At 33.5% G+C, this 21446-nt stretch overlaps 1 protein-coding gene across 1 annotated transcript in view; it reads right to left on the minus strand.

The window, feature by feature from the left end:
* LOC110032677 (serine/threonine-protein phosphatase PP-X isozyme 2) overlaps positions 1–21446 on the minus strand; it is a 66694-nt gene that overhangs the window by 28600 nt on the left and 16648 nt on the right. The gene's annotated exons all lie outside the window — the stretch shown is intronic.

Consider the following 21446-nt stretch of genomic DNA (forward strand, 5'->3'; position numbering starts at 1 on the left):
CCCCCCCCCCCCCCCCCCAACAAATCTACTAGTATATATACATTATTTTCCTGATTAGGATTTCAGTTTTGCTCCCAAATTTCCTGTCGCCGGCATCTTTTCCCTTGCTAGGGTAATATTCGAGAACAGGTGGTGCTCTGACTGTATCATAATCCACAATGGCGATTATCTCAATGACTCCTCCTCCCATCTTACTTGCTCGTTGCTCCTCCCGTCTATCGTCCCACCATACCGAAAATCTCCTTCCTACATCCTATTGAGCCCGCTCTTCGTGCTTGTCATTGCTATGCCATTCCTTCCAGCCGGCCCGTGAATGTCGTGACCCTCTTCTAACTTATGTATTTGTTGTCGCAACCCTCTCCTCCCTTCTACTGCTGGTTGTTGCTACACCACGCTGTCTACCTGCTTCCTACCGCCCCTCCAAATCATCCCATACTTGTTCAGTCGCAGCCCATCATTTCGTCGTCGCCCTAGGGTGTCTGTGTGGGTTGCTTGTCAACAAAAATATTTTCTTTCCATTTGTGAATTGGGGTTAACTCTAGTACTATCCCCATAAAGGTCAACTGGTCCTAGCAACACTTAGTTGAATTAGTTTTGTGCTTCTCTAGTCGATTATGCCCTCCCCAAGGAGCCACGCATCAGTTTCTGTTGATGACCTAATTGTCAATGCACATCCTCCACGATCCGTCTTGCTTAGGTACCATCAGGCTGGGGACAGCACACAGACTGAGAGGTTTAGCAACATTCTCCCCTCACAGAGCCTTTGAAAGATGATGAGTTATAGTGAGCCGATACAGCTCAGGCCACCTTCAATACACTAAAGGAGAAGGTGACTCGAGCACAAATTTTGGCATTACAAGACTTCAATCAGCTATATAAGGTGGAGTGTGATGCATCCAACGTCGGAGTAGAAGCAATACTAAGCAGAGAAGCCACCCCATAACATTCTTCAGTGAGAAGTTGAATGATTTCGAGAGAAAATGTTAGACGTACGATAAAGAGTTCTATGCGATCGTGAGAGTCATTGATCACTGGAGTCACTAACTACTAATGAGTGAGTTCGCCTTATTCATGGATCACGAGGCTTTAAAATACTTGAATAGCCAGAACATACTGAAGAACCGACAAGTGTCTAGGGTGTTCTTAGCGTCATTCCATTTAATGCTTAAGCACAAGGCGGGGAACCAAAACAAAGTAGCAAATGCACTAAGTCGCCAACACTTGCTGATTACTTCGCTGCAAACTCGGATCGCAGGCTTCGAGGTAGTGAAAGAGTTATATAAGATAGATGAAGATTTCAAAAGGATCAGAGCAATGTAAGAAAAGCCTACTGAGCAGTTCCATAGAGTTGATGGATACCTATTCCACTAGAATAAGTTGTGCATTCCAAGATGTTTGCTAAGGGAGTTTATTATTCAGGAAAGCCACGATGGAGGACTTGCAGAACATTTTTGGTAGGGATAAAACTCTTGCACTCGTGAGAGAACACTTTTATTGGCCTCAATAGACGACAGATGTGGAGTGGCACGTCAGGCAATACCAGATTTATCATATGGCCAACACCAGGGGGACACAAAGCAGGGCTATACACTCCATTACCAGTGATGGAGGCCCCGTGGGTGCATGTCAGCTTGAAGTTTGTGGTGAATCTCTCAAAGACGCAGTAGAACAAAGATTCTATAATGGTTGTGGTGATTGATTCTCAAAGATGGCACATATCGTACACTGTCATTGAACGTTGCACGCATCGCATGTCGCTGATTTGTACTTCAAGGTGGTTGTAAGACAATACGGGATAAACAAGACCATCATTTCCGACAAGGATTTTTAGTATATGGAGGACCCTATGGGTGAAGTTGGGCACCAATCTTCAATTCATTTCAGCAGTAGCCGAATGATCAAACAGAGGTAATGAATAGGAGTCTAGCGGTCTTCTAAGGTGCTTTGTGGAAAATAATATTAAGTGGGATTTGACTCTAGCCCAAGCCGAGTTTGCTTACAACAGATCCGTGAGTCAAACCACAAGACGCACACCATTTAAAAGTGTGTGTGGGCACAACCCAGTCATGCTACTTGACTTGATACCTCTCCTGCTGACATAAGAGATTAGTGAGGATGTTGAAGAACGAGTACAAGAGATTCAGAAGCTCCACAAGGAGGTTGGGAAGGAAATCACTAAGCAGAACCGCAAGTACCAAGCACAGGCAAATAAAACTAGAAAAAAATGATTTTTCAAAAAGGGGACAGTGTGGATCCGATTGAAGAATGAAAAATTTCATTGGGAGCATTCGAGAAGCTCAAGCCCAGAACAAATGGACTTTTCTGAATCATTAGGAAGTTCAACGATAACGTCTATAAGATCGACATACCCAAAGACCGCAATGTCTCTGCTACTTTCAATATGGCAGACTTGACTCCATGCTACGAAGAACCAGAAGCCCAGAAGCTTTGACGTTGACGAATGAAGTCGAAGCTCCCCCAACCCCAAGAGACTGACGTCGGGCTCCTTGGAGAGGGTTGAACTTGTTGGAGAAGCACAGAACCGGTTTAGCCAAGAGTTTCTTGGACCGGTTTGCCGATGTGGGGCTAGGTTTGTCGCACAGCGGGAGGGACCCCCATCATAAATATCTACTATATATATATATATATATATGTTATTTTATTGGTTAAGGTTTAAGTTTTTACATCTAAATTTCTTGTCGTCGGTGTCTTTTCCCAAGCTATAAATGTATCTGAGGATAGACAATGCTTTGGTTGTATCATGCTCCACAATGGTGTAATCTCCGCAATTCCTCCTCCTGTCCATTCTTACCTGCTCGCTACTATTCCCTCCCGTCGTCCCGTTGTGCCACAAATCTCCTTCCTACACCCTTTTGCACTTGTTTTTCCTGATTTTTATTGCTACGCCCCTCCCTTTTCTAGTCAGTCAGTGACTGTCATAACCCTCCAACAACAATCCTCTCCTCCCTTCCACTTTTGGTTGTCGCTCCACCAACCTGTCTACCTGCTTCTTGCCGCACCTCCAAATCATCCCATACTTGTTGTCCAACCGCAGCCCACCATTTTGTCCTCGCCTTATGTTACTTTGTTCCTGTTTACGAGTCCTTGTTGTAGCACTTCCGATTATCAGCAATAATATCTCCTTTCCATTTGCAATTTGGAGTTAACTCTAGGATCCTTTTATCATCATTTCATTTAAGATTTCTTAATTCAACATCATATCAAGGCTACAAAAATGAAGATGAATTCAACAACGTGTCTAACACCAACTTCGACAATCACATGTAAGATATTTTTTAATGTTTAAATGTGGTGTCATATGAGCATAGCAATTGTGTAATGATTCATACGCTTTATTTTAGATTGAGGTCATTTAATGGAGACTTGAATCAAGGATCAAAGAGAGATTTGAACAAGGTTCGATCAATTCACAAAACTTAATCAAATATGGCATGAACCTAGTTGTAAATTTGTCCAAACCTTGTTCGAATATTATCCAAACATGGTTCGAACTTTCTTCAAACCTTGTAAGGTTCAAACATATGTAAACAAGGTTCAAACCATATTCAAACATGGTTCAGACAAACTCCATATATGTTTTTAACTATAGATCCAGCCTTGTTCAAAAAATTTAGTGACTTGTATTTATATTCTTAGCAGTATTTTCTAAAAGTGAATCAAATACCAAGATCCTTGTGTTGTGTAATGAAGAATGAAAAGACGACATACAAATCAGTCAGACAACTATTAAGAAACAGAGCAAAGTATTGATGGTTCGAAGTAAATATTTTTCTCAAATAATTTATCGATTTTATATATGTAATTATAAAAAGTGATAAAAACCAATTAAATTTGAAGCTAAACATGAAGCATCACTTTGGTGGAGCACAATAAAAGATATCAATTACTCCAATAGAGACAGCGATAAAATAAGATCTTGACTAAAATGTTCATATCTATTTAACTTTGATTTTCCACTTGTGTGTCTACTGCTCCAAGAAATATTTCAACTACAAATTATCAACTACAAATTATGATACAAATAAAGATGATGCAAGATAAGTCAGTCCATTATTTTCCATTGATTTAAGAAATTATAAAATTAATGACATGGACATAAAAGATGCACAGAAAAATAATGCTATAGACATGGTAGCTTTATAGATGTTTTACCAAAATGTCCATTTAGAGACTACAGCACAACTTTGATATTACCCTAGAATTAGTAAGAATGAGCTCTAATTTTTCATGTGCCTTAAAACTGAAAGCATCAATTCGTGACAAGGAGAATGCATAAAAAACTCCTATCCTATACGGGTTAGTGTTCGAAAGTATTTTTAATTCAATATCTAATGATATAATGACCTCATACTCAAATTTTTCCTCAATTTATTTAACAGTTAGACAACTTTTTAGAGCAAAAATAAGTAAGAAAAAAAATTACATCTATATACAATGAAAGTGAACATTCAATTCAAGATGAAGAAATTAGGAAAAGACATTTGATATAACTGTAACACTTCTAAAAAATGTTTATGAAACTTGTGCGTTATAATGCTGGCATGCACAATCAAGTATATTTCAATCAAAATCCATCGATCATAACATATTTGAACATTGGATTGAGCATATAATCACGGAGAAGCTTATTAGATTTGACCTTAGTTTGAAGTAAAGATCATAATACTGTATGTAAGAAAAAGACTTGCTGGTATTGTGAGCAAGCTATCACATATATAAGAGGGAATTTTAAGGCATGGTTTTAAACATTACCATCATACTTAATCATGCAAACAAGAAGAATAAAAAAACAATTATTGATTTCTTGGTCGAAATTTTGATTGCATATGTGGTGGAGAGGGGTCTAAGAGTTGGGCCTTGCGATTTTGTAAGCAGTTCCAAAAGGTGCTAAATAAGTGTGGGAGGCTTAGGCTATTGTTTGATAGGATCGATCAAGAAGAAAACCCAATTTAAAAGCCGGCCTAGTAAGATGAGGGTCAAGATGTCAAAAACACAAGGTTTAAGTTTCAAGTCCTTGCGATGGATGAAAAGTTAACTCCATAGCTTGAAATCATCTGCAAATCTTAAAGGAACGTGTCAATTTTTTTGTAAAAAGTTACAAGATTTTATATAGCTTATTGATATTTTTAAAGATTTTGTAACCAAAGTAATTCATGCAAGAACCCAACCTCGACAATAGAAAAAAGCAAAATGTTTGGCATTGAAAAACAAATTAAGTGCCAGGAAAAATTAGAGAATACCCATAGAGGTGATATAGAGAAGTCTCAAGATTAGATCTGGACTTGATCCTAAATTTTCAAGAAGTTTCGATAGATCAAAAACATTGTGAAATAAGATTAAGACATGTTTAGAACATGCCTCGGCTGACCATACAAATAGAGATTTGGCTATGATTTTATCTATGAAAAGATGGAAGACATGTAATACAGGATTCCCATAAAAAAATAAGAAAAGTGATTGCAAATAAAATGATAAGGTCTACCACTCATCAAAGAGGTGGGGTGAGAAGACTACAAGTCTCCTCTTGCATAGGATGACCACCAAGCCTCCACACCCTCAGAGAACCTCCAAATTTTGAATTCAATTAGCAAATGATTAAATATGAAGTCCCTTACTAATCCGAATGTAAAAAAGAAGGAAAATAAAAGGAGGAGAGAAGAGGACCAACCCTTTAAATTGAATTGAGAAGGGAGATTTCCAACACTTTTAGCCACAAGGATGAGAAAAGTAAAGAATTAATTATATTTTCATGCGCAATTAAATAATTTTCCATTAATTTATACTTTTCTTTCATGATTTAAAAATTAAAATCCTATTAAAATTTAAATTTCATTTTTTCCTCTACACATACTTATAAAGATAAAATGCACATAAAATCATAAAAACTATATATATAAAAGTAAATATGCTTAAATTTAAAAAAAATCTAAGGTAAGTAGTTATTCATGCTCATGATGATAGGTCAATTTTTCTTATTATTTTAGCTCCTTATGATTTGAGCCTATGTTACATGTGCCACATAATTTTCCTAGCCCTTAAAGAACTCTTTTTTTAGGAGTGAAAGTTGATAATCCTCCACAATATCATGTGTCATTTTTTTCCAAATCAGCACTAGTAATCCAAGTGTCATTGATAGGTGGCTCGCTAGCTTGTCTTTCCACCTTACTAGAAACCTGCATTCTCCACTATCATTAGTTGGTGCCTTGTCTGTCAATACGTTCTCCATTTCAAAGATATTAAGTTGAATGTCCAGCAGTATTTGGTTGCTTTTTCCACCTGAAAAAACGTTAGTCTCTAATTTCTTATGTAGCATAGTTCCCTAAAATATTAATATATCTTCAGTATTAAAACAGGATTGATAAGACATTATTGGAGGTAATTCAAGAAAATATAAGATCCAATTTTACCAAGAATTTTAAATGACCCATATGTCGTTGTATAGAGCATTTTGATTTTCGAGATATTTCTTTTAGGTCGGATAGAAATCACCACATAATCACTTTCATTATATTCTTTTGCAAATTAATCTCATTTACAAAATTGGCATGCTTAAAATACTACTTTGATCAATTTATTTTTTAATACTTTCATGTAAGCCAAAAAATCTCAAACAAATATCAATATAGAAATAGAAAACGCATGCATAGAAATATCACTATGCCAAGAGATCTTATATAATTAAAATTATATACTATCTCAAAATGAGAGTATTTTATGATTTTTGAGACAGTGTTGTTATAAGAAAATTCAAAAGTGACTAAGTGTGCAAATCTTGATTCCCTATCCTATTCCCTATGAAGCATCTTTATACAATTCCTAATGATATATTCGCTACCTCAAATTTACCATCAATTTGGGGGTAAATATTGAAGAAAAGTTGAGCTTAGTCTCTATTAGTTTTCATAATAACTTCAAGAAAAAAGAAATGAATCAAACATCTCTATCATATACCATAATGTTGGGCAAATCATGAAGTATCATTATCTTCATAAAAAATATCCTAACAATACGAGATGAATAACAGAAATGGGCCATTTTAAAATATATATATACTAACACAAAATGATATTAGCTCCTCTAGATGCCGTAGGCAATCCTAACATAAAACCGATATATATGTTCTCCAAGGTCGATGGGACAAAGGCGAGGCATTAGCATGTCTGCAAGTGTATCACCCCATAACAAAACTACCATCCTCTCTCTTAACAAAAATCTAAGAAAATTTGCTCTCCATCAAACATATCAATACTGTTTTTAATATCGTAAACCCTACCTAAATGTCCTACAATCCCTCATAAATGCAATTCTAAAATTAAGTATTCTCTAAGTGAATTATTAGAGAGGCAGAGCTACTATTCCTACACAACTATCCATAATGATTGCAAAGGAGCTCAATAAAGAATAAAGCTTTTCTTTATGCTCAATCTATGTGATATGAAAGTCAGAACACGAAAGATAAGCCTCCTTAATTCTCAAAACCAGTAATCTAAAGTTATATTTGTGATTTTTATAGCTATTCTAGATAAAAAATTGCAGTTTTTTATTTAACCCCAGGCGCATATTTGAAAATAAGTGTGATCTTGTAGAAACTATCCATATGGCACCTTCGTGGCTTGGCTTTTTCTAGGTACAAATAAATTTAACAGTTTGATGGCATGTATGGAGTAAGTACTCCATAAGCAAACAATAGTGTCTCCAATGCCAATGCGACTGAATGATAGCATAGAACTATTTATCTTAAGTAAAATGTCTTTTTTACCATCATTTAGTTTCTCGCTAAAGTAGGCTATACAATAATTTTCTCTACTAAAAACTCTTCCAAAACCTACTCTAAACCTGAAATTCCTTAAAAAAAATCAAGCAATTTCAAAGCAGGTGAAGAGTATAAGGACCTTAATCTGATTAAAGGTCATTTGAGAACTAGTGGTCAACTTAAAAATGTCCTTAATTAAGATGTTAGTGAGAGGGAAAATTATACTATTGAATTGACAAATAAATCTCTTATAAAATGTAGCCAAGCATCAAAACTCCTAGCATCAATAAATGACGTTGGAATAGGCCATTTTGTGACTTTCACTTCAATAAAATCAAGCTTGTGTCCAAAAGTGTTATAGAACTCAAGAATGTGACATATTGACTCACGAAAAGACATTTCTCCAAAGCAATGTACATTGACTTCCCTAAACTTGACCAAAATATATCAAAGATGCTAGAGGTAAAGATCTCTATCAGGACTGAATATGAGAATCATCAAAGCAAGTCACTAGAAATAAGCCAATAAATGATTTTAATACAATATTAATAATTCTCATAATATACTTATAGCATTAAACAAATTGAAGGGCATTATAAGCCATTTATACAGTCCATCAAGAAATTTAAATGTTGTCCTCTACTCATCCCCCAGACTAATCTAATTTGGTGGTAACCACTCTTAAGAATCATCTTTTCAAAATATGTGGCTCTAGAGGTCAAATCTAGCATATCAGGTCTAGGTATGGGGAACATATGATTGATGGTGATAATATTGATAGCTTTGTTATCAATACACATCCTCCTTGAACCACCTTGCTTTGGTGTCAATCAAGCATTGTCCTAAATGAAGCCTTTTCTAAGTAACTCTTCAACCTGCTTTATTAACTCAACATGTTCAAACTAGTTCATCCTATAATGTGAAAGGTTTGGTACCCGGCAACACAAGCCAAGAACTTAGTGGAATAAGCTCATCTAATAAATCCTTGGTGCATATCTGAATACTAATCCAATAAAAAAAACCACTATACTGATAGCAAACTTAGTGTGATTAGGTGTGGCTTCTTTCACAAGAAAAGGATTAAGGTTGAATACAACTTGAAATTATAACCAAAATTTTTAAATCTCATAGTTTCCTTAGAACACTGGTTATCATCATACAAGGACAACTTAGCAATAGGCAGTTTTAAGCAATACTCTTTAAAATTTTAATATAACTTAATAAAAAAAATTACCTGTTTACTCCATCTGCGATGCAGGTGTTGTTCGAGTAGAGCTCCCAACATCCTAGAAGTAAAAATCAAGATTAACCCCTAGTTTGCTCTCATTTGAATTGAACAAGAGAGACAAAGAGGACAAGAGAAGTAGAGAAGTAAAGAGAAAGAGATGAAGCCTCAAGAAAGAAGAAAAGAAGAAGCCCGTGCCTTAATCGAGGAAGAAGAAGAAAAAGAAGTGGAAGAAGAACAAGAAGAAGAAAGGGGAGAATCAAGAGCTTATCTGCACATGTACGCTATGAGCGGCTCAGACGACTGCTCACGAGCAACGAAAACATGGGAGAAAGCAGGCAACTTGCACGCAAGGAAGGCCGAAGTCAACGCAGCACAAGGAAAACCGAGATTTCCTGCATGAGAGAGAAGAAGATAAATCGTGCGGCTTCCCATGTCGTATGGAATTCTCGCGTCCTAATCGAGCGAAAGAGGAGAACATGCCACTGAGAGAAAGAGGAGATCGTGCAGCTTGCAAGACCCTACGACAGAGCTCCTTAAGCTCCCAACACAACCCGTAGCTTCCCACAAATTTAAGGCATTTGAGTGAGCTCCTGCTGCTCCAGGTGCAAGAATCGATGGACAAAGAAGAGAATTATTTTCAACTTTTGGTAAGATTTCCGAAACTAAAATTTAAGATTTTATGTTTTATGAATTTTGTAAGTTTTGATAAAAATTTCAAAAGCCCTATATTAACTTAATTTAAGTTTGTTATTTATTAAGGAATTTGGCGAGAGGACTAAAGCATAAAGGAAGATGAGTTTTTAGATATGAAATCCATATATAATATTCAACGCATATTTGTATGGTTATGTAGATTATGCAAAACGATATGTCAAAAAGAAATTTTAAAACGCTTACCAAATCAAAATGTTTGAAATTTTAATTGATTTAACTGTAATATATAATTGAATTTCTTAAAATAAATTGATAGAATAGTTAATATTTAGAAATATGTATTAATTTAGTATTTGTATGAATACCAAATAACAATTCAAGTGCATAAATTAAAAGCAAAAAACATTTAACTAAATTAGGGTAGATTTAAATGAAAATTTTATCAAAAAAATAATACATGCCAGTAAAAATCAATGTGAGCTATAGGAGAACCAAAGGACTAGACTGACCAAGAAAATGATAGCATTGTGCATTCAACTGATGGGTACATATATTCTTATTTTAAAATAGTTATGCTTATTTATAAATTTAATTGTGACTGCTTTTACTACTTTTAATATTTCTTACAAAAATATAAATTTCATGCTTTCAATTGTTAAACAAAATATATGCATTCATATGTAGAGTTGCACCAAGATGGTACTGCTTCAAAAGCCCTATATTAACTTAATTTAAATTTGTTATTTATTAGGGAATTTGGCGAGAAGACTAAAGCATAAAGGAAGATGAGTTTTTAGATATGAAATCCATATATAATATTCAACGCATATTTGTATGGTTATGTAGATTATGCAAAACGATATGTCAAAAAGAAATTTTAAGACGCTTACCAAATCAAAACGTTTGAAATTTTAATTGATTTAACTGTAATATATAATTGAATTTCTTAAAATAAATTGATAGAATAGTTAATATTTAGAAATATGTATTAATTTAGTACTTGTATGAATACCAAATAACAAATCAAGTGTATAAATTAAAAGCAAAAAACATTTAACTTATTTAGGGTAGATTTAAGATGAAAATTTTATCAAAAAAATAATACATGCCAGTAAAAATCAATGTGCGCTATAGGAGAACCAAAGGACTAGACTGACCAAGAAAATGATAGCATAGTGCATTCAACAGATGGGTACATATATTTTTATTTTAAAATAGTTATGCTTATTTATAAATTTAATTGTGAGTGCTTTTACTACTTTTAATATTTCTTATAAAAATATAAATTTCATGCTTTCAATTGTTAAATAAAATATATGCATTCATATGTAGAGTCGCACCAAGATGGTACTGACTGGGGATGCAATGAACTCATACATGTAAAAAGAAAATGAAAATGATTGTTTATCTTTTTAGAGCGTTATGAAAAAATTTAAATGTTTAAATTTATATACATTTAAACGGTGACTCCCACTGACATGTATTGTAATTGAAATGAGTAAAAGTAACCAGAAAATAAAATTCCTTATTGTCTCATTTTACTGCTCGCAGACTTTTTACTGTTTACTATATTCTTTTCAAAATAATTTTTAAAATGAGAATTATTAGAACTTAGAAAAATTTTACTCACTAAGCAGTTTAACTCAGAACTTCGGTTGCTAATATTTCAGAAAAATCTGCTATAGAATAGTTAGATCCTAAAGAGTTTGTGTCCAGATGTCGAACAGCTCGGGTACTATATTTTAGTTTTATTTACTGACAGTTATAAAAATTTAAAATATGTATGAATTGTTTGTATATTAAAGTTTTGTGAAATAGAATAACTTTTGTGTTTTGGATTATATTTCATTATGAAATAAAAATATTTAAATAGTTTCCTCCGCCTGACTCTTTGTTCTTGCCTTTGTTTTTAAATTTCTCGGGTTAAGTCGTGATAAGGATGGTTTCAGAGACCAACCCAAATATAGGACTATTAAGAAAATGATCATAAAGAATCATTAGAAAAATCATTAATTGTCATTAAGAGAGTCAATATTTGTGATAATAGTTATAAAATTTTAATATCTCAAGGCAATGGATATGAATAAAGAGGATACGATAAAAAGTTCAAGAAAAGAGAACTGATGAACAGCAGAATTTGACACCTCCAACACTTACTAATCACTCATCCAGTGTTGTTAGTGTGATCCCCGATCTAGTCATGCTAGCGTCCACATGGAAGAATTTAATCAGATGATGGCAGCAATGACATGAGTGATTCAAGATTCTCAGACTCGAGTGTAGTGGAATGGCGTCGATGCATAAATAGCTGAAGCTCTTCCATGAAATGAGAACGCAACTATTTTTAGGAGTCGAAGGGTCAGTTAAGGCTGAGAACTAGCTATTGCAGATCGAGAAAATTATTAATAGCTTGCCTTGTCCTCAAGAAAGGAGTTAAATTGATCACATTTCCTTTCGAGGGAGAAGCAGAGAGGTGGTGGCATGGGCATCTATTGGAGAATTTTGAGGCACAACACAACAATCCTATCCAATGGGAGATCATACCCTACCTTGGACCAGAGACCCCGGATTGATACCAGGACAGGTGCTTCACCTCCAAAGAGAAGTTTTGGTAGCTAGAGGCAAGCTGAGTCGTCATGTTAAACTCCAGCACATAGTTAGACCCGCTAGACTGTGCAGCCTCAAGTATATGGTATATACACTAACTCAACATGAATTAAATGACTCACCATACGCCATCAAATGTATTTTTATTTCAATAGCTCTACCAAATTTGTATTTATTTCTACAATTTTATTATTTTTTTATTATAAGTATCACATCTATTCACAAAAAATTGGTCAGAAATTTCTTAGATATTAAGACATCGCATTCGTTTATTTCTAAAGAATTTCTGAAATCTGAATGATTGATCTCATCCAATATGTATGATGTCTTATCAATCATTCTCCGAGTCTTGCATAATGACTAATAGAAACTGTTGGCTGAACTTGATCATCTTTAGTAGAAACTTGAAAGCAAATTTGATAATATTACCACGAAATGGATTTGAAGTATTCAAGGGATGGATTGATTATTTAACAACTTTATAACTATAGATTCCTCTAAAAATGTAGTCAAATTTAATATTCTTGGAGTATATGAATTCAATTTTGTGGGAGATAGAGAAGTCCTATCTATGATGGTTAAATTTGAGCATCAGAAGCCAAGTGGGTTGTTACAATTGTTGCATATACTATGGTAGAAATGGGAGGACATTGCTATGAATTTGTGATTGAGCTACCTACATCAAAGCAAGGTCATGATGCTATATGGGTGACTATTGATCGTCTGACTAAGTCTGTAAATTTATTGTTTAGTAGACAGATAAATTATGTGGATAAATTCATAGAATTTATGCAGATGAAATTGTATGGCTGCATGGATTCCCAAAGTCAATTGTATCAGATCGAGATAATAGATTCACATCAAGACTGCAGAGGAAAATTCAAAAGGCTTTGGGTACATATCTAATGCTCGGTACAACTTTTCATCCTCAAACAAAAAGTCGATTGAAAGGAAAGATCTAGAGGTTAGAAGATATAGTTAGAATTTGTGTGTTTGCTTTCAGTAAAAAATGAGAAGTGCCTAAACCCTTGATCGAATTTGCCTACAACAATAGTTTTTAGAACAACATTGGTATGGCTTCCTTAGGAAGCCATGCATGAAAGAAAATACATAACACATCTTTATTGGACATAAATGGGTGAAAGGAAGATAATTGGTGTTGAGTTAGAGGATGAAATGACTAAGAAGATCAAGTTAATTCGTGATAGACAGAGAGTAGTTTAGGACATGCAAAGAAAGAACTATAATGTTAAGCACCGACCAGTTGAATTTGAGGTAGGAGAGTTTATTTTTCTGAAAGTCAATCCTATGAAAGGTGTTAAACGACTTGGAAAGTCTAAGCCCAGCTAATAATTGACCCATATGAGATTTTGGAGAAGATTGAGAAAGCGACTTATAGGCTTACCCTACCAGAACATATATACGGGGAACATAAAGTGTTCAGTATCTTCTTATAGCATAAATATATTTTTGATGGGGCTAGCAAGCTTTTCACAAACCCCAAAGAAATTCAACCAAATCTGACATTTATGGAGGAGCTAAAGAGAATCATAGATTATGACATGAAAGAACTAAAAAATAGAGAGATTCATTTTGTTCAAGTATTATGGAAGTACTGAACAAAAAAAGCACTTGCTTGAAAGGAGTCAAAAAAGAAAGAAAGATATCCGCACATTTTCAATTGAGTTATGAACTATGTTCCTGTATTTTAAATTTCAAAGACGAAATTTTTTTAAAGGATATTGTAATAATACCCTTTTAAATTTTAATATAGCTTAATAAAAATATATGTTTCCGACAATCACAATGAAAATGTTGTTTGAGTAGAGCTCCCACTGCCTGCAGAAAGAAAAGAGGACTATCCCCTCATTTTCTCTCATTCGAGCTGAACGAGAGAGACAAAGTGAACGAGAGAAGCAGAAAAAGAACGAGGAGATTAAGTTGCGAGAAAGAAGAACAGAGGAAAAAGCCCATGGCATAATCAAAGAAGAAGATGATTAAGAAGAAGAATACGATGAGTAAAGGGGAGAAGCATTAGCTTACCTGCAAATGTATGTCATGTGCGGCTCAGTCGATTGCTCGCGAGCAACGAGAAAAGAGGAAGAAGAAAGTGAGCCGCATGCGAGGAAGGGCAAAGTCATCGCAACCAAATTTGCGTGCAAGGAAAATTGAGGCTTCCTGCATGAGGGAGAAGAAAATAAACTATGGCTTTCCTTATCGTGTGATAATTCCCGTGCCTTAAACCGAAAAAGGAGGAAATTGTACGGCTTACAAGACCACGCGGTCGATCTCCTTAAGCTCCCGAAGCAATATGAAGCTTCTTTCCGACAAACTTGAGGCGTTTAAGTGAGCTCCTACATGCTCCGAGTGCATTAAATGACGAACAGAGGAGAAAATTATTTTCATCTTTAGATAAGATTTCAGAAAACAAAAATTTAAGATTTTAAAGTTATATGAATTCCATAAATTTTTATAGAAATTTTAGAAACCCTATATGTAAATTAAATTTTGTAAATTTTTTTTTAGGAATTTGAGGGGAAAGCTAAAGTAGAAAGGAAGATAACTTTTTAATCATTGTATAATATTACATTACATGCATATTTTTATGGTTACGTAGATTACGTTGGCTATATGTCAAAGCTTACCAAATCAAAAGGTTTGAAAATTTCATTGATAATTATAATTTATAATTGTATTTATTAAAATAAAATAATGGAATAGTTAGTATCTAAAAAAAAGGTATTAATCAAGTACTTATATAGAATATCAAATAACAATTCAATTAGATAAATTACAACTAAAAATGGTTAAGTTATTTAGGTTAGATTTAAGATGAAAATTTTAAAAAACTTATAACATTGGCTAATAGAAACCAATGTGTTACTATAGATGCACCAAAGGCCTTACTAGCCAAGAAAATGATAGCAGACTAAATTAAACATATGGGTAATATTTGTTTATTTTATAATAGCTATGCTTATTTATGAATTTAACTGCAACTATTTTTACAACTTTTAATACTTCTTTTAAAAATATAAATTTCATATTTTTCAAATGTTAAATAAAAAAAATAAAATATGATATATTCATTCATATGTGGAGTCACCCCTAGATGTTACGGGCAAGAGATGCAATGTGCTCGGGCACGTAAAATGAAAATAAAAATGAAAATGATAATACTTGCTTACTTTTTTGGTAGATATTTAGTATTTGTTTAAAAAAAGACTCTCATGGACACGCATTGTAATTGAAATGAATAAAAATAACCATAAAATTGATTTTATTATTGTTTCATTTTTACAGCACACGGTTTTTTTACAGCTTACTGTGTTTTTCTCAAAATAATTTTTAAGACAATTAATTTAATTTAGAAAGATTTTACACATTGAATAGTTTACTCACACCTTTAGCTGCAAATATTTTTCAGAAAATTTTGTTATAAATTAGATGGATCCTAGAGAGTAAATATACAAACGTTGGAGAGCCCAGGTTGATAGATATTACCTATTAGTTTTATTTTTTATTAGTTGAAATATATACAAATAGCTTATAAATTATTTTTTTATAAAATAGAATGACTTTTTTGTATTTTGGATTATATTTAATTATAAAATGAAAGTATTTAAAAAGTTTCTTTTATCTGATTATTTGTTCCCATCTTAGTATTTCAAGCTTCCGTACCAGATCGTGACAGAATCCAATCTAAATCAATTAAATTTAATGACCCTTTTTTGATTGATACATAAGTTGTAATGTCAAATGTGGGCTTATGTGGAAGAGTTTAGGCTCATCTAGCTAAATGTATCACATGTTGGTTGATTAATACATGGCACATCAAAAGGGTCAATAGAAGTAGCTCAGACAAGGAAATTTATAATTTGTAAGATAAAAACCTTAGCCACAGTTCTCATGTAGATAGTGCAAATTTATAAGCATTTTCATGGATTAGCAAGCATTTGAAAAGGGTTTGCATAACGTACAATGAATTTAGAAACTTCTGCCTCGACATATTTAGAATACTCATATGCTCAACTATAACATTTGAAAATACTATTGCCTTCGCACAGCTTCTAAAACAGGTTTAAGCCTGTTTTTAAGGGTTTTTATTTGCCATATATGCTAATCTCAACCTACCAAACATATTTAGCTCGAGTCAAAATAAAAGGATGGTTAAAATAAATTGAAGCCGTTAGAGTTAAACAACGATCAAACTATAGTAGATTAATACAATAAAATCGTTAGGATCGAGTTAGGTTAATTGGTTCAAACGAGACCAATATTGTTAGGATTTAGCCAACCAAAATAAGTTTAATAAACTACGTCGTACGAATTTCCTATGAGAGGGTGAACACTATGAATTAATCTTCATCTTAAAAAGCTTTTTATTTGGGATTTATCAAATTTAGGAAGATGCTTGATAATTTGGGTAGCAAGTACATCTATTTATATAATTTTCACATTAAATTTTTATGATATGGTTGACTCCAATTGAGGCCGAGTAAGCCCTTGCTCAAAAAGTTGTCACCCTCACATATATAATGAAAGATTTGTGCGGTTTATTCTACCGTACAAAAAATAAATGTATGCTTAATTATCATTAATAAATTACTGATAGTTTCACGACCCGTCCCAGGGCTTGAAATTAACCAAGACGGAAAAAGATAGTCGGATAATAGAAATTAAATTTTTTATATGCATCTACAATTTAACAGATGAAATAACCTTTAAACAAAATAAATTAAAGCAATATATTTATGTTTACCTTGTTGATGGTTTTCTGCATTGTCTATACAGGTTTTATCTTTTATCTTTAATATTTTAATCAATTAAATTAACCTGAAAAGCTAATTTAAAATAACTGTGACTCGAACAAATCAGTGAATACTCATACTTTTAAACTACAGTAATATACGAAAAAAAAAGTAAAAAATATATTTAAATTTTTAATAAATCAATATAAACATTTAACATACTTTTTCAATGAATATATAATATAAATATCATACCAATATAATTTTATATCAATACAACAGTCACAAGAGCACCATCTAAAAATTTTATCACTTAAGATACTTCAACATCAATATCTATTTTCATACATATGCACAGCTACCTTAATTTTCTCACACTAACACCATCAAATGATGACTTCACCATAATCAGTCATGTACATACAAACAATTTATCAAAATCACTATTTAATAGAAATATATTTCAGTCTCATTTATGTATCATATAAAATACTTACAAATCACTTAAATAATGTTGTGCACACATCATTCATACAATATGAAAAAAATTCACTGGAATTCAAAAACATGAGCTTGCAGTAATTTCAATATAACTAATGATTACCAAAAAATGCACTTGGTCTAGAAGAATCAAAAAATCACCATAGTATAAGAATATGAGTACTCACCTAGATGATAATTAATTTATTATTTGATTTGTCTTGACGTCAACTTCTAAATTAAAAAACTAACATAAACATGGTATTCGTGTTATTAAAAAACTAATTTATATACTAATATAATAAATTATTATTTTAATTAACTATTTAAGTACAAAATTTTCATTAATATTTAAAAATAAAATTCCAATCTAATATTTTAATTAAAGTTATTAAATCTTGCTCTTATAAGTCTCGGTTGAGCCCTAATTCGAGTCACGCGACTTCTGCTTCATCTACTGCACGCACACAAGTTCTGACTTCGGCATGGCTCGATTTAAGCCATGCAGAATTGCTCATCTTATTCCCTCACACGAAACTGTGCCTCCTCTGCACATAGTTGCTTGTTCTTCTCCTCCCTTCTTCCTCTCAACAGTGCTGCTCTTCCCCTCTCTCATTCTTCCAGCGCGCAAGAACTCCCACACTCTCTCCCTTCATTGGACAATAGTAGCACCGCCTCCTCGGCTCAACAATGATGCAGCTCCTTCGCTTCTTCTTTCTGTCGACAACACGGCCCCAGCAATGCAACCCTCAACGTGGACGTTTGACTCTCCTGATAAGTTCTAGTCTCCCTCACAAACAACTTATAAGACGAACTCATACTTTTAGCTTTCAATCTCTTCGCTTCATCTCCCCTCTATTCATTTTCCCCGAATACTCGTTTTTCATTCTACGATTCTTCTCTTTATCTCCCCTAGGTAACCGAAAAAGGGACTATTACACTCTTGCCCACTTACAAAAAATTTCATCCTCAAAATTTATAAATAGATCTCAAGCAACTCAACATTAATTATTCATGAAACTAGAGTCATTCATGAAAAGTAATCACTATAAAGGTAAAGACTCGATACAAGGTGACTCAATTATACTTTGGATAACAATACACAGATAGTGAAACAAGAAAGCATGCTAGAGAATACGAGAAACTCATCAGACTTCATCACCTTCAGCAGCAGTATGTTCTTCAGACTCACTTTGAGTAAGGGAATAAACTTGAGGTCGAACCAGTTGGCTTGGTTGACCTTGGGTAGGAGCTGAAGCTGTAGACCTTTTTTTTGTCCAATAGCAGTCTTTTGTGAAGGAGCTTCACCTGATTTCTGATCTTCACCGCTCTCCTAGCTAAGAGATGGACAATATCTTACTATATGACTAGGCTGACAACACTAAAAACAAGTGTCAAAGTCCATCAAGTATTCACCTTTATGTTTTCTTCCACATTTGGCGCAAGTGACTACTATACCTTTTGTCGTACTTTGCTAACTCCACACGAATTGTTCTTGGACTTCTTCCCATTGGATCCCTCTAATTGATCCACATGCTCGTCTGCAGTCTTCCTCTTGTGCATCTATTTACGCTTCTGAATAAGTTGATAGTCAATTTTCACTCTTCTAGCTCGTTTCATTAATATTGAATATTCATCGATCCCTAAAAGCACTAACGGCTGTTTGATCGAATCTTTGAATCCCGAAATGAATCTGTAGCAATTTCTTCTACAGTAACAATCAACAGTGTGGCACACCTCCACAATGCAAGAAATTTCACTTTATACCGAATGATTGTCTTCTCTCCTTGCCTCAACTTGATGAACTGTCTTGCATCTATCTTCAAGCGAATAGGGGTACAAATCATTTTCTGAATAACTCCACGAATTCCTCCCAACTAACCATCATATTAGATATTTCCCTAGCTTGTCTTGACGTTGCCCACTCCATCTTTCGGCCTCTCCATCCAGCACAAACGTCACCAACAGTACTCTTCTTTTATTAGGACAATTCAAGCTATCTAGTATATTCTCTATCCACATTAGTCAGTTCTCCGCTTCAATTGGGTCAACATTTCCCTTGAACAAAGGTGGACGCAGATCTTGAAATATTTTCAAGTATCCACAACAACTGTATCACTTCCAATAAGCTGCGATCTAGACTCTTGAATCAACTGAGTCATCACCACCATCATTTATATGAAGACATTCATGGTCACACTAATAATAGGTTGTATTTCTTCATTTTCTATCAGATTCTCAACTTTTATGATTTCAAGTGTATCATTATTCCTGAATGGATAATAATTATTACTTTGAGTTAACTTCAATTTTTTTAATTATTAAAATTTTCTTATAATTATTTTATTATTTCTTTCATCAATATTTCATTAATTAATTCTAAACTTTGAGCTTTGATACCACATTTGTCGTGACTTGGCCCAGGTCTTAGAATTAACCAAGACAGGAACAGACAATCGGGTGGTGTGAAATTAATTTTTTTATATTCATCTACAATTTAACAGATGAAAGAGCCTCTAAATCAAATAAATCAAAATATAATTAACTCATTACTGGTTATCAGCATCTTTTATACACATTTTCTCTTCTTTTATTCATTTTTAATCAGTTAAATTAAATTAAAAAGTTTATTTAAAATAACTATGAACTAAACGAGTCAGTAAATAATCACACTCTTAAACTACAGTAATACATGTAAAAAGAAAGCAAAATACATATTAGTTAAAATTTTAATAACTAAATATAAATATTTAACATACTTATTCAATGAATCTTACAATATCAATATCATACCAATATCAATTTATATATGTACAACCATCACAGGAGAATTGTCTAAAAATTGTACCATTTAAGGTAATTCAACATCAATATCCATTTCCATAAACGTGTACGACTACCTTAGTATTCCCCCACTAATACATCAAAAAATAACTACATCAGAGTCAACCATGCACATACAAGCATTCTATCAAAATCATTAATTACTAAAAATATGATTCATTCTCATTTATGTATCAGACAATATACTTATAAATCATTTAAATAAAGTTAAGAACATATCATTCATACAATATGAACAAAAATTTACTAAAATTCAAAATCATGAGTTTGTAGTAATTTCAATATAACTATGATTGTACCAATAAATGCAATTGTTCTAGAAGAAGCAAAATATAACAATAGTATAAGAACAAGTGTACACACCTCGATTAGGATTAATTTATTATTTGATCTGTCTTGATGTCAAGCTCTAAATTGGAAACCTAACATAAGCATGATATTCATGTTATTAGAAATTTAATTTATATACAAATATAATAATTTATTATATTAATTACCTATTTAAGTACAAAATTTCCATTATTATTTAAAAAAAATAATCCTTATTAAAAATCTTAATTAAAGATATAAGTCTCAATTGAGCCCTAATCCCAGTCACGCAGCTTGTTCTCCTTCATCTACTACACGCACACGAGTTATGACTTTGGCATGGCTTGATTTAACCCATGCAAAGTTGTTCCTCTTATCCCCACAACACACGAAACCACACCTTCTCTGCACAGAGTCGCTCGTTCTTCTCCTCCCTTCTTCCTCTCAACAAAGCCACTCTTCCCCTTTCTCCTACTTCGAGTGCGCAAGAACTCCCGCACTAACCCCCTCCTCTTTACGACAGTGGCACCGCCTCCTCAGCTCAACACCGACATAGTTCCCTTGGCTTTTTCTTTCTGTCGGCGTCATGGCTCAACCCTAGCAGTGCAACCCTCGACATTGTCATTTGACTCTCCTGATAAGTTTTTGTCTCCCTCACAATTTATAGAACAAAGTCGTCTTTTTAGCTTCTGATCCTACCGCGTCCTCTCACCTCTGTTCATTTTCTTGACTCGTTTCTTTTACGGTTCTCCTCTTCGTCTCCCACGGGTAACCGAAATGAGACCGTTACAGATAGCTT

The sequence above is a fragment of the Phalaenopsis equestris genome, unplaced genomic scaffold (genome assembly GCF_001263595.1).
Source record: "Phalaenopsis equestris unplaced genomic scaffold, ASM126359v1 Scaffold001001, whole genome shotgun sequence".
NCBI lineage: Eukaryota > Viridiplantae > Streptophyta > Magnoliopsida > Asparagales > Orchidaceae > Phalaenopsis > Phalaenopsis equestris.